At 51.0% G+C, this 12,858-nt stretch overlaps 1 long non-coding RNA gene across 1 annotated transcript in view; it reads right to left on the bottom strand.

Annotated features, from left to right (window-relative positions):
* Positions 1-12,212, bottom strand: part of LOC308198101 — a 28,392-nt gene extending 16,180 nt beyond the window's left edge. The window contains exon 1 of the long non-coding RNA XR_013953634.1: positions 6,140-12,212. This is a non-coding gene — a long non-coding RNA (uncharacterized lncRNA). The remainder of the gene's footprint in view (positions 1-6,139) is intronic.
* Positions 12,213-12,858: the final 646 nt, after the last annotated feature.

The following is a 12,858-nucleotide window of genomic DNA, read 5'->3' as shown; positions in this document are numbered from 1 at the left end:
GCCAGTGCACTCACTGGACTGACTGCACTGCATCCCCAGTGGTGCCAGTGCACTCTCTGGACACACTGTACTGCAACACAGGTGGTGCCAGTGCACTCTCTGCACTCACTGCACAGCATCCCCAGTGGTGCCAGTGCATTCACTGGACTCACTGGACTGCATCACCAGTGGTGCCAGTGCACTCTCTGGACTCAATGCACTACATCCCCTGTGGTGCCAGTGCACTCTCTGGACTCACTGCACTGCATCCCCAGTGGTGCCAGTGTACTCTCTGGACTCACTGCACTGCATCCCCAGTGGTGCCAGAGCACTCTCTGGACTCACTGCACTGCATCCCCAGTGGTGCCAGTGCACTCTCTGGACTCACTGCACTGTATCCGCAGTGGTGTCAGTGCACTCTCTGTACTCACTGAAGTGCATCCCCAGTGGTGCCAGTGCACTCTCTGGACTCACTGTAGTGCATCCCCAGTGGTGCCAGTGCACTCTCTGGACTCACTGCACTGCATCCCCAGTGGTGCCAGTGCAATCTCTGGACTCACTGTAGTGCATCCCCAGTGGTGCCAGTGCACTCTCTGGACTCACTGCAGTGCATCCCCAGTGGTGCCAGTGCACTCTCTGGACTCACTGTACTGCATCACCAGTGGTGCCAGTGCACTCTCTGGACTCACAGCAGTGCATCCCCAGTGGTGCCAGTGCACTCTCTGGACTCACTGCACTGCATCCCCAGTGGTGCCAGTGCACTCTCTGGACTCACTGCACTGCATCCCCAGTGGTGCCAGTGAAGTCTCTGGACTCACTGCACTGCATCCCCAGTGGTGCCAGTGCACTCTCTGGACTCACTGCACTGCATCCCCAGTGGTGCCAGTGAAGTCTCTGGACTCACTGCACTGCATCCCCACTGCTGCCAGTGCACTCTCTGGACTCACTGCACTGCATCCCCAGTGGTGCCAGTGCACTCTCTGGACTCACTGCACTGCATCCCCAGTGGTGCCAGTGCACTCTCTCGAGTCACTGCACTACATACCCAGTGGTGCCAGTGCACTCACTGGACTCACTGTACTGCATCATTGGTGGTGCCAGTGCACTCTCTGGACTCACTGCACTGCATCCCCAGTGGTGCCAGTGCACTCTCTGGACTCACTTCACTGCAGGCCCAGTGGTACCAGTGCACTCACTGGACTCACTGTACTGCATCACCAGTGGTGCCAGTGCACTCTCTGGACTCACTGCACTGCATCCCCAGTGGTTCCAGTGCATTCACTGGACTCACTGTACTGCATCTCCAGTGGTGCCAGTGCACTCTCTGGACTCACTGCACTGCATCCCCAGTGGTGCCAGTGAGCTCTCTGGACTCACTGCACTGCATCCCCAGTGGTGCCAGTGTACTCACAGGATTCACTGCACTGCATCCCCAGTGGTGCTAGTGCACTCTCTGGACTCACTGCAGTGCATCCCCAGTGGTGCCAGTGCACTCTCTGGACTCACTGAAGTGCATTCTCAGTGGTGCCAGTGCACTCTCTGGGCTCACTGAAGTGCATCCCCAGTGGTGCCAGTACACTCACTGGACTCACTGCACTGCATCCCCAGTGGTGCCAGTGCACTCTCTGGACTCACTGCACTGCATCCCCAGTGGTGCCAGTGCACTCTCTGGACTCACTGTAGTGCATCCCCAGTGGTGCCAGTGCACTCTCTGGACTCACTGCAGTGCATCCCCAGTGGTGCCAGTGCACTCTCTGCACTCACTTCACTGCATCCCCAGTGGTGCCAGTGCACTGTCTGGACTCACTGCACTGCATCCCCAGTGGTGCCAGTGAAGTCTTTGGACTCACTGCACTGCATCCCCAGTGGTGCCAGTGCACTCTCTGGAGTCACTGAAGTGCATCCCCTGTGGTGCCAGTGCACTCTCTGGACTCACTGCACTGCATGTCCAGTGGTGCCAGTGCACTCTGTGGACTCACTGTACTGCATCCCCACTGGTGCCAGTGCACTCTCTGGACTCACTGTACTGCATCCCCAGTGGTGACAGTGCACTCTCTGGACTAACTGCAGTGCATCCCCAGTGGTGCCAGTGCACTCTCTGGACTCACTGCAGTGCATCCCCAGTGGTGCCAGTGCACTCTCTGGTCTCACTGCACTGAAGCCCCAGTGGTGCCAGTGCACTCTCTGGACTCACTGCACTGCATCCCCAGTGGTGCCAGTGCACTGTCTGGACTCACTGCACTGCATCCCCAGTGGTGTCAGTGCACTCTCTGGACTCACTGTACTGCACCCCCAGTGGTGCCAGTGCACTCACTGGACTGACTGCACTGCATCCCCAGTGGTGCCAGTGCGCTCTCTGGAGTCACAGCACTGCATCCCCAGTGGTGCCAGTGCACTCACTGGACTCACTGCACTGCATCACAGGTGGTGCCAGTGCACTCTCTGGACTCACAGCAGTGCATCCCCAGTGGTGCCAGTGCACTCTCTGCAGTCACTGCGCTGCATCCCCAGTGGTGCCAGTGCACTCTCTGGACTCACTGCAGTGAATCCCCGGTGGTGCCAGTGTACTCTCTGCAGTCACTGCGCTGCATCCCCAGTGGTGCCAGTGCACTCACTGGACTCACTGGACTGCATCCCCAGTGGTGCCAGTGCACTCTCTGGACTCACTGCAGTGCATCCCCAGTGGTGCCAGTGCACTCTCTGGACTCACTGCACTGCATCCCCAGTGGTGCCAGAGCACTCTCTGGACTCACTGCACTGCATCCCCAGTGGTGCCAGTGCACTCTCTGGACTCACTGCACTGCATCCCCAGTCGTGTCAGTGCACTCTCTGGACTCACTGAAGTGCATCCCCAGTTGTGCCAGTGCACTCTCTGGACTCAATGCACTGCATCCCCAGTGGTGCCAGTGCACTCTCTGGACTCAGTGCACTGCATCCCCAGTGGTGCCAGTGCAATCTCTGGACTCACTGTAGTGCATCCCCAGTGGTGCCAGTGCACTCTCTGGACTCACTGCAGTGCATCCCCAGTGGTGCCAGTGCACTCTCTGGACTCACTGTACTGCATCACCAGTGGTGCCAGTGCACTCTCTGGACTCACTGCACTGCATCCCCAGTGGTGCCAGTGCACTCTCTGGACTCACTGCACTGCAGCCCCGGTGGTGCCAGTGCAATCTCTGGGCTCACTGCACTGCATCCCCAGTGGTGCCAGTGCACTCTCTGGACTCACTGCACTGCATCCCCAGTTTTGCCAGTGAAGTCTTTGGACTCACTGCACTGCATCCCCAGTGATGCCAGTGCACTCTCTGGAGTCACTGAAGTGCATCCCCAGTGGTGCCAGTGCACTCTCTGGACTCACTGCACTGCATGCCCAGTGGTGCCAGTGCACTCTCTGGACTCACTGCACTGCATTCGCTCATGATCGGAGGATTCGGCAATTGAGTAGTCCCCCTCATAATCGGTGCCCCCGACATAGCATTCCCGCGAATAAACAACATAAGCTTTTGACTCCTCCCCCCATCATTCCTCCTACTACTAGTCTCATCCACTGTAGAAGCTGGCGCCGGCACAGGCTGAACTGTCTACCCTCCCCTAGCAGGTAACCTTGCCCACGCCGGAGCTTCAGTAGACCTGGCTATCTTCTCACTCCACTTAGCCGGTATCTCCTCCATCCTTGGGGCCATCAACTTTATCACCACAGCCATCAACATAAAACCCCCCGCACTCTCACAATACCAAACCCCACTATTTGTCTGATCCGTACTAATTACCGCCATCCTACTCCTTCTATCACTCCCCGTACTCGCCGCCGGTATTACAATATTACTAACTGATCGAAACCTAAACACCACATTCTTCGACCCCGCTGGAGGAGGAGACCCAATCCTGTACCAACACCTATTCTGATTCTTCGGACACCCAGAAGTCTATATTCTGATCCTACCGGGGTTCGGAATCATCTCACACGTAGTCACGTACTACTCAGGCAAAAAGGAGCCCTTCGGCTACATGGGAATAGTCTGAGCCATACTATCCATCGGCTTCCTAGGATTCATCGTCTGAGCTCACCACATGTTTACAGTAGGAATAGACGTTGATACCCGAGCCTACTTTACATCAGCCACTATAATCATTGCCATCCCTACTGGAATCAAAGTATTTAGCTGACTAGCCACCCTGCACGGAGGAACAATCAAATGAGACCCCCCCAATACTATGAGCTCTAGGATTTATCTTCCTATTTACCATCGGAGGATTAACAGGAATCGTTCTTGCAAACTCTTCCCTAGACATCGCCCTGCACGACACGTACTACGTAGTTGCCCACTTCCACTACGTCCTATCCATAGGCGCCGTCTTTGCCATTCTAGCAGGATTTACTCACTGATTCCCACTACTCACTGGGTTTACCCTACACCAAACATGAGCAAAAGCCCACTTCGGGGTAATATTTACAGGAGTAAACCTAACGTTCTTCCCCCAGCACTTCCTAGGCCTAGCAGGAATACCCCGACGATACTCGGACTATCCCGACGCCTACACACTATGAAACACCATTTCCTCCATCGGCTCCCTAATCTCAATAGTAGCCGTAATCATACTAATATTCATCATCTGAGAAGCCTTTCCGGCCAAACGAAAAGTCCTACAACCAGAACTAACTACCACAAACGTTGAATGAATCCACGGCTGCCCTCCCCCATACCATACTTTCGAGGAACCGGCCTTCGTCCAAGTACAAGAAAGGAAGGAATCGAACCCTCACATGCTGGTTTCAAGCCAACTGCATTAACCGCTCATGCTTCTTTCTTATGAGACGTTAGTAAACCAATTACATAGCCTTGTCAAGACTAAATCACAGGTAAAAATCCTGTACATCTCATGTGGCCAACCACTCCCAACTAGGATTCCAAGACGCCTCATCACCCATCATAGAAGAACTCGTTGAATTCCACGACCACGCCCTAATCGTTGCCCTAGCTATCTGCAGCCTAGTTCTCTACCTTTTAGCCCACATACTAACAGAAAAACTCTCGTCCAATGCTGTAGACGCCCAAGAAGTAGAGCTGATCTGGACAATCCTACCTGCTATCGTCCTGGTACTCCTCGCCCTCCCATCCCTACAAATCCTCTACATAATGGACAAAATCGATGAACCAGACCTCACCCTAAAAGCCATCGGCCACCAATGATACTGAAGCTACGAATACACAGACTTCAAAGACCTATCATTCGACTCCTACATAGTGCCCACCCCAGACTTACCCAACGGCCACTTCCGACTGCTAGAAGTTGACCACCGCGTAGTTATCCCAATAGAATCCCCCATCCGCGTGATCATTACTGCAGGAGACGTACTCCACTCCTGAGCAGTCCCAACGCTCAGAGTTAAAACAGACGCAATCCCAGGCCGACTAAACCAAACTTCATTCATTACCACCCGGCCTGGGATTTTTTACGGACAATGCTCAGAAATTTGCGGGGCTAATCACAGCTACATACCCATTGTAGTAGAATCAACCCCACTCCCACATTTCGAGGCCTGATCGTCCCTTCTATCATCATCCTAATCATTAAGAAGCTATGCAACAGCACTAGCCTTTTAAGCTAGCCAAAGAGGGACTTCCCCCTCCTTAATGATATGCCACAGCTTAACCCCGCACCATGATTTTCAATCATAATTATAACCTGATTAACCCTAGCACTCCTCATCCAACCAAAACTACTAGCCTTCACCACAACCAACCCCCCATCAAATAAGACCTCCCTCACTACCAAACCCACACCATGATCCTGACCATGAACCTAAGCTTCTTTGACCAATTTTCCAGCCCCAATCTATTTGGCATCCCCTTAATCCTACTATCCCTACTCTTCCCAGCCCTACTATTCCCGTCCCCAAACAACCGATGAATCAACAACCGCCTTTCTACTATCCAAACATGACTCCTTCACCTAATCACAAAACAACTAATAGTCCCACTCAACAAAAATGGCCACAAATGAGCCATAATATTTACATCCCTAATAATCATACTTCTTACAATCAACCTTCTAGGCCTCCTTCCATATACATTCACCCCAACCACCCAACTATCTATGAACATAGCCCTAGCCTTCCCACTATGGCTCGCCACACTACTAACAGGCCTACGAAACCAACCATCAGCCTCTTTAGCCCACCTATTACCCGAAGGTACCCCTACACCCCTAATCCCCGCACTAATCCTGATCGAAACAACCAGCCTACTAATCCGCCCCCTAGCCCTCGGAGTCCGCCTTACAGCCAACCTTACAGCAGGACACTTACTCATCCAACTCATCTCTACAGCCTCCATTGCATTAATACCCACCCTTCCTGCAGTATCCATCCTAACAATAATCATCCTACTACTCCTAACCATCCTAGAAGTAGCAGTAGCCATAATCCAGGCCTACGTCTTCGTGCTCCTTCTAAGCCTATACTTACAAGAAAACATCTAATGGCACACCAAGCACACTCATACCACATAGTTGACCCAAGCCCTTGACCAATCTTCGGGGCAGCCGCCGCCCTACTCACAACCTCAGGATTAATCATGTGATTCCACTACAACTCATCCATACTACTAACCCTAGGCCTCATCTCAATACTCCTAGTAATACTCCAATGATGACGAGACATTGTACGAGAAAGCACCTTCCAAGGCCATCACACTCCCACAGTCCAAAAAGGCCTACGATACGGCATAATCCTTTTCATCACATCCGAAGCATTCTTCTTCTTAGGGTTCTTCTGAGCGTTCTTCCACTCGAGCCTGGCCCCAACCCCAGAACTAGGAGGCCAATGACCCCCAACAGGAATTAAACCACTCAACCCGATAGAAGTCCCCCTACTAAACACAGCCATCCTACTAGCCTCAGGCGTTACCGTAACGTGAGCCCATCACAGCATCACAGAAGGAAACCGAAAACACGCCATCCACGCCCTAACCCTAACGATCCTCCTGGGATTCTACTTCACAGCCCTACAAGCAATAGAATACCACGAAGCCCCATTCTCAATCGCCGATAGCGTCTACGGATCTACCTTCTTCGTTGCCACTGGATTCCACGGACTCCACGTAATCATCGGATCCTCCTTCCTGACCGTCTGCCTCTTCCGACTGATCAAGTTCCACTTTACATCAGACCACCACTTCGGATTCGAGGCAGCAGCCTGATACTGACACTTCGTAGACGTCATCTGACTATTCCTCTACATAACCATCTACTGATGAGGATCTTGCTCTTCTAGTATATTAATTACAATTGACTTCCAATCTCTAGAATCTGGTATAAACCCAGAGGAGAGCAATGAACGCACTCATGTTCATATTCGCCCTATCATCAATCCTAAGCGCCGCCCTAACCGCATTAAACTTCTGACTCGCCCAAATAAACCCCGACTCAGAGAAACTCTCACCGTACGAATGTGGATTCGACCCACTTGGATCTGCTCGATTACCATTCTCAGTCCGATTCTTCCTCAGTAGCCATCCTGTTCGTCCTATTCGACCTAGAAATCGCCCTCCTACTCCCCCTGCCATGAGCCGTCCAAGTCCAATCCCCCCTAATGACCCTCACCTGAACTGTAGCGATCCTCCTTCTCCTAACACTCGGACTGGCCTACGAGTGAATTCAAGGGGGCCTAGAATGAGCAGAATAACAGAAAGTTAGTCTAACCAAAAAGATAGCTGGTTTCGACCCAGCAGATTACAGCCAACCCTGTAACTTTCTTATGTCGCCCCTACATTTAAGCTTCTACTCAGCCTTCATTTTCAGCGGACTAGGACTAGCCTTCCACCGAACCCACCTAGTATCCGCCCTACTATGCCTTGAAAGCATAATATTATCGATATTCGTAGGCCTATCAATATGATCCATCGAAAACCAAGTCTCCTCATTCACCATGGTACCAATTCTCATGCTAACCTTCTCAGCGTGTGAGGCGGGCACAGGCCTGGCCATCCTAGTAGCCTCCACCCGCACACATGGCTCCGACCATCTACACAACCTAAACCTCCTGCAATGCTAAAAATCATCCTACCCACAATCATACTTCTTCCAACAGCCCTGCTGTCTCCACCAAAATTTCTATGGACTAACACCACCTTATACAGCCTCCTAATCGCTGCCCTAAGCCTACAGTGATTAATCCCAACCTACTACCCCTACAAATTTTTATCCAACTGAACAGGAATTGACCAAATCTCATCCCCCCTCCTAGTACTATCCTGCTGACTACTCCCACTCATAATCATAGCAAGCCAAAACCACCTGCAACAAGAACCCCTACAACGCAAACGAATCTTTATCTCAACCTTAGTCGCAGTCCAGCCATTCATCCTACTAGCCTTTTCCACCACAGAACTAGCACTATTTTACATCTCATTTGAAGCAACCCTCATTCCCACCCTAATCTTAATCACCCGATGGGGGAACCAACCAGAACGCCTAAGCGCTGGCATCTACCTGCTATTCTACACGCTAGTAAGCTCTCTACCCCTGCTAATCACAATCATACACCTATACGTGAAAATTGGCACCCTGCACCTGTCAACCCTACAACTAACCCACCCAACCCTATCCACCTCATGGACAGGAATACTATCAGGTCTAGCACTGCTCATAGCATTCATAGTAAAAGCCCCACTATACGGCCTACACCTCTGACTGCCAAAAGCCCACGTAGAAGCACCCATCGCAGGCTCAATACTCCTCGCCGCCCTACTACTAAAGCTAGGAGGATACGGAATTATATGAGTCACTCTATTTATGGGCCCACTGTCCAACCTCCTGCACTACCCCTTCCTAACCCTGGCCCTATGAGGCGCCCTAATGACTAGCTCAATCTGCCTACGACAGACAGACCTAAAATCACTAATCGCTTATTCATCCGTTAGCCACATAGGCCTAGTTATCGCCGCAGGAATAATCCAAACCCACTGATCATTCTCAGGGGCAATGATCCTAATAATTTCCCATGGACTAACTTCCTCCATACTATTCTGCCTAGCCAACACAAACTATGAACGTACGCACAGCCGAATTCTACTACTCACACGAGGCCTACAACCTCTCCTACCACTCATAGCTACCTGATGATTGCTGGCCAATCTAACAAACATAGCCTTACCCCCAACAACAAACCTCATAGCAGAGCTAACCATTATAATCACCTTATTCAACTGATCTGCCTTCACGATCATCCTAACAGGAATCGCAACCCTACTAACCGCCTCCTACACCTTATTCATACTACTAATGACCCAACGAGGCTCAATCCCCTCCCACATCACATCTATGCAAAACTCAACCACGCGAGAACACCTGCTCATAACACTCCACATTATCCCAATATTCCTCCTAATCCTCAAACCCGAACTGATCTCCGGAATCCCCTCATGCAAGTATAGTTTAAACCAAACATTAGACTGTGATTCTAAGAATAGAAGTTCAAACCTTCTTACCTGCCGAGGGGAGGGTTTAACCAACAAGAGCTGCTAACTCTTACATCTGAGCCTAAAACCTCAGCCCCCTTACTTTTAAAGGATAACAGCAATCCACTGGTCTTAGGAACCACCCATCTTGGTGCAAATCCAAGTAAAAGTAGTGAACCCCACACTACTAATCAACTCCCTCACACTACTCACGCTGACAATCCTCCTAACCCCAATCATCCTGCCATTTCTATTTAAAAACTTTAAAAACACCCCACAAGCCACCACCCGCGCTGTTAAAACCGCATTCCTAATTAGCCTAGCCCCTACAACCGCATTCATCTACTCGGGAGTAGAATCTGTCACCTGCCACTGGGAGTGAAAATTCATTATAAACTTTAAAATCCCCCTGAGCCTAAAAATAGACCAATACTCAATAACATTTCTTCCAATCGCCCTATTTGTAACATGATCAATCCTACAATTCGCCATATGATACATGGCCTCAGAGCCATACGTAACAAAATTTTTCACCTACCTACTGACATTCCTAGTCGCCATACTCCTCCTAACAACCGCAAACAACATATTCCTCCTATTCGTAGGCTGGGAAGGAGTACGAATCATGTCCTTCCTTCTCATCGGCTGATGACAAGGCCAAGCAGATGCCAACACCGCCGCCCTACAAGCCGTAATCTACAACCGAATCGGAGACGTCGGACTGATCCTGAGCATAGCATGACTAGCTTCAACATTCAACACCTGAGAGATCCAACAAGCCGTACACCCCCACCAAACCCCAATCCTCCCCCTCATAGGATTAATCCTCGCAGCCGCAGGAAAATCCGCCCAATTTGGACTCCACCCATGACTGCCCGCAGCAATAGAAGGCCCCACCCCAGTATCAGCCCTACTGCACTCCAGTACCATAGTAGTAGCCGGAATCTTCCTGCTCATCCGCATGCACCCCCTGCTAGCCACCAACCAGACAGCCCTAACTGCCTGCCTATGCCTAGGTGCTCTATCAACCCTATTCGCTGCCACATGCGCCCTAACCCAAAATGACATCAAAAAAATCATTGCTTTCTCAACATCCAGCCAACTAGGACTAATAATAGTCACTATCGGACTAAACCTCCCACAACTAGCCTTCCTACACATCTCAACCCATGCCTTCTTTAAAGCCATACTATTCCTATGCTCAGGGTCTATCATCCACAACCTAAACGGAGAACAAGATATCCGAAAGATAGGAGGCCTACAGAAAATACTCCCAGTCACTACTTCCTGCCTAACCATCGGAAACCTGGCGCTGATAGGAACCCCATTCCTAGCCGGATTCTACTCAAAAGACCTCATCATCGAAAGCTTAAACACATCATACCTAAATACTTGAGCCCTACTCCTAACCCTTATAGCCACAGCATTCACCGCAACCTACAGCATCCGCATAACCATCCTAGTCCAAGCTGGACAAACCCGAATCCCCCCAATAGTATCAATAAACGAAAACAACCCACTAATCACCGCCCCCCTAACCCGACTCGCCCTAGGCAGCATTACAGCAGGAATAATCATTACCTCTTTCATCACACCAACCAAAACCCCCCCAATAACCATACCCCTTATCACCAAAACCGCTGCCATCCTCATAACAATCCTAGGAATCATCCTAGCTCTAGAACTATCGAACATAACACACACCCTCACTCACCCCAAACCAAACCCCCTCATAAACTTCTCCTCTACATTAGGGTACTTCAACCCCCTAGTACACCGATTCTTCTCCAAAAACCTACTAGAAAAGGGACAAAACATTGCCCTACACTTGATCGACCTCTCCTGACTCAAAAAAATAGGGCCAGAGGGCCTTGCTGAACTACAAGTAGCCGCAAGCAAAGCCGCAACCTCAATACACACAGGGCTAATTAAGGCCTACCTAGGATCCTTCGCCCTCTCCATCCTGGTAATAATCCTAATAACACACAGACTCACTAATGGCCCCTAACATCCGCAAATCCCATCCCCTACTAAAAATAATCAACAACTCCCTAATCGACCTACCCGCCCCCTCCAACATCTCTGCCTGATGAAACTTCGGCTCCCTTCTAGCCATCTGCTTAGCCACACAAATCCTAACAGGCCTGCTACTAGCCATACACTACACCGCAGACACTTCACTCGCCTTCTCCTCAGTAGCTCACACATGCCGAGACGTCCAGTACGGATGGCTCATCCGCAACCTCCACGCCAACGGTGCTTCGCTCTTCTTTATCTGCATCTACTTACACATCGGACGAGGCCTCTACTACGGCTCCTACCTATACAAAGAAACCTGAAACACAGGAGTAATCCTCCTACTCACCCTAATAGCAACTGCCTTCGTAGGGTATGTCCTACCATGAGGACAAATGTCATTCTGAGGGGCCACCGTAATCACCAACCTATTCTCAGCCATCCCGTACATTGGGCAAACTCTAGTAGAATGAGCCTGAGGAGGATTCTCAGTAGACAATCCAACCTTAACCCGATTCTTCGCCATCCACTTCCTACTGCCCTTCCTAATTGCAGGAATCACCCTAGTCCACCTAACCTTCCTACACGAATCAGGCTCAAATAACCCACTAGGAATCGTATCAGACTGCGACAAAATCCCATTCCACCCATACTTCTCCATTAAAGACAGCTTAGGGCTTACCCTAATAATCACCCCTCTAATAGCACTAGCCCTATTTTCACCGAACCTCCTGGTTCTTGGAATCCTAGTTGGGAGTGGTTGGCCACATGAGATGTACAGGATTTTTACCTGTGATTTAGTCTTGACAAGGCTATGTAATTGGTTTACTAACGTCTCATAAGAAAGAAGCATGAGCGGTTAATGCAGTTGGCTTGAAACCCATCCCCAGTGGTGCCAGTGCACTCTCTGAACTCACTGAAGTGCATCCCCAGTGGTGCCAGTGCACTCTCTGCACTCACTGCACTGCATCCCCAGTGGTGCCAGTGCGCTCTCTGGAGTCACAGCACTGCATCCCCAGTGGTGCCAGTGCACTCTCTGGACTCACTGCACTGCATCCCCAGTGGTGCCAGTGCACTCTCTGGACTCACTGCACTGCATCCCCAGTGGTGCCAGTGCACTCTCTGGACTCACTGCAGTGCATACCCAGTGGTGCCAGTGCACTCTCTGGACTCACTGCACTCCATCCCCAGTGGTGCCAGTGCACTCTCTGGACTCACTGAAGTGCATCCCCAGTGGTGCCAGTGCACTCTCTGCACTCACTGCACTGCATCCACAGTGGTGCCAGTGCGCTCTCCGGAGTCACAGCACTGCATCCCCAGTGGTGCCAGTGCAATCTCTGGACTCACTGCACTGCATCCCCAGTGGTGCCAGTGCACTCTCTGGACTCACTGAAGTGCATCACCA

This window comes from Anser brachyrhynchus (genome assembly GCF_964034855.1).
Source record: "Anser brachyrhynchus genome assembly, chromosome: 7".
NCBI classification, from domain to species: Eukaryota; Metazoa; Chordata; class Aves; order Anseriformes; family Anatidae; genus Anser; species Anser brachyrhynchus.
The sequence above is the reverse complement of the archived record's forward strand: the minus strand, read 5'-3'. Positions and strand labels throughout refer to the sequence as shown.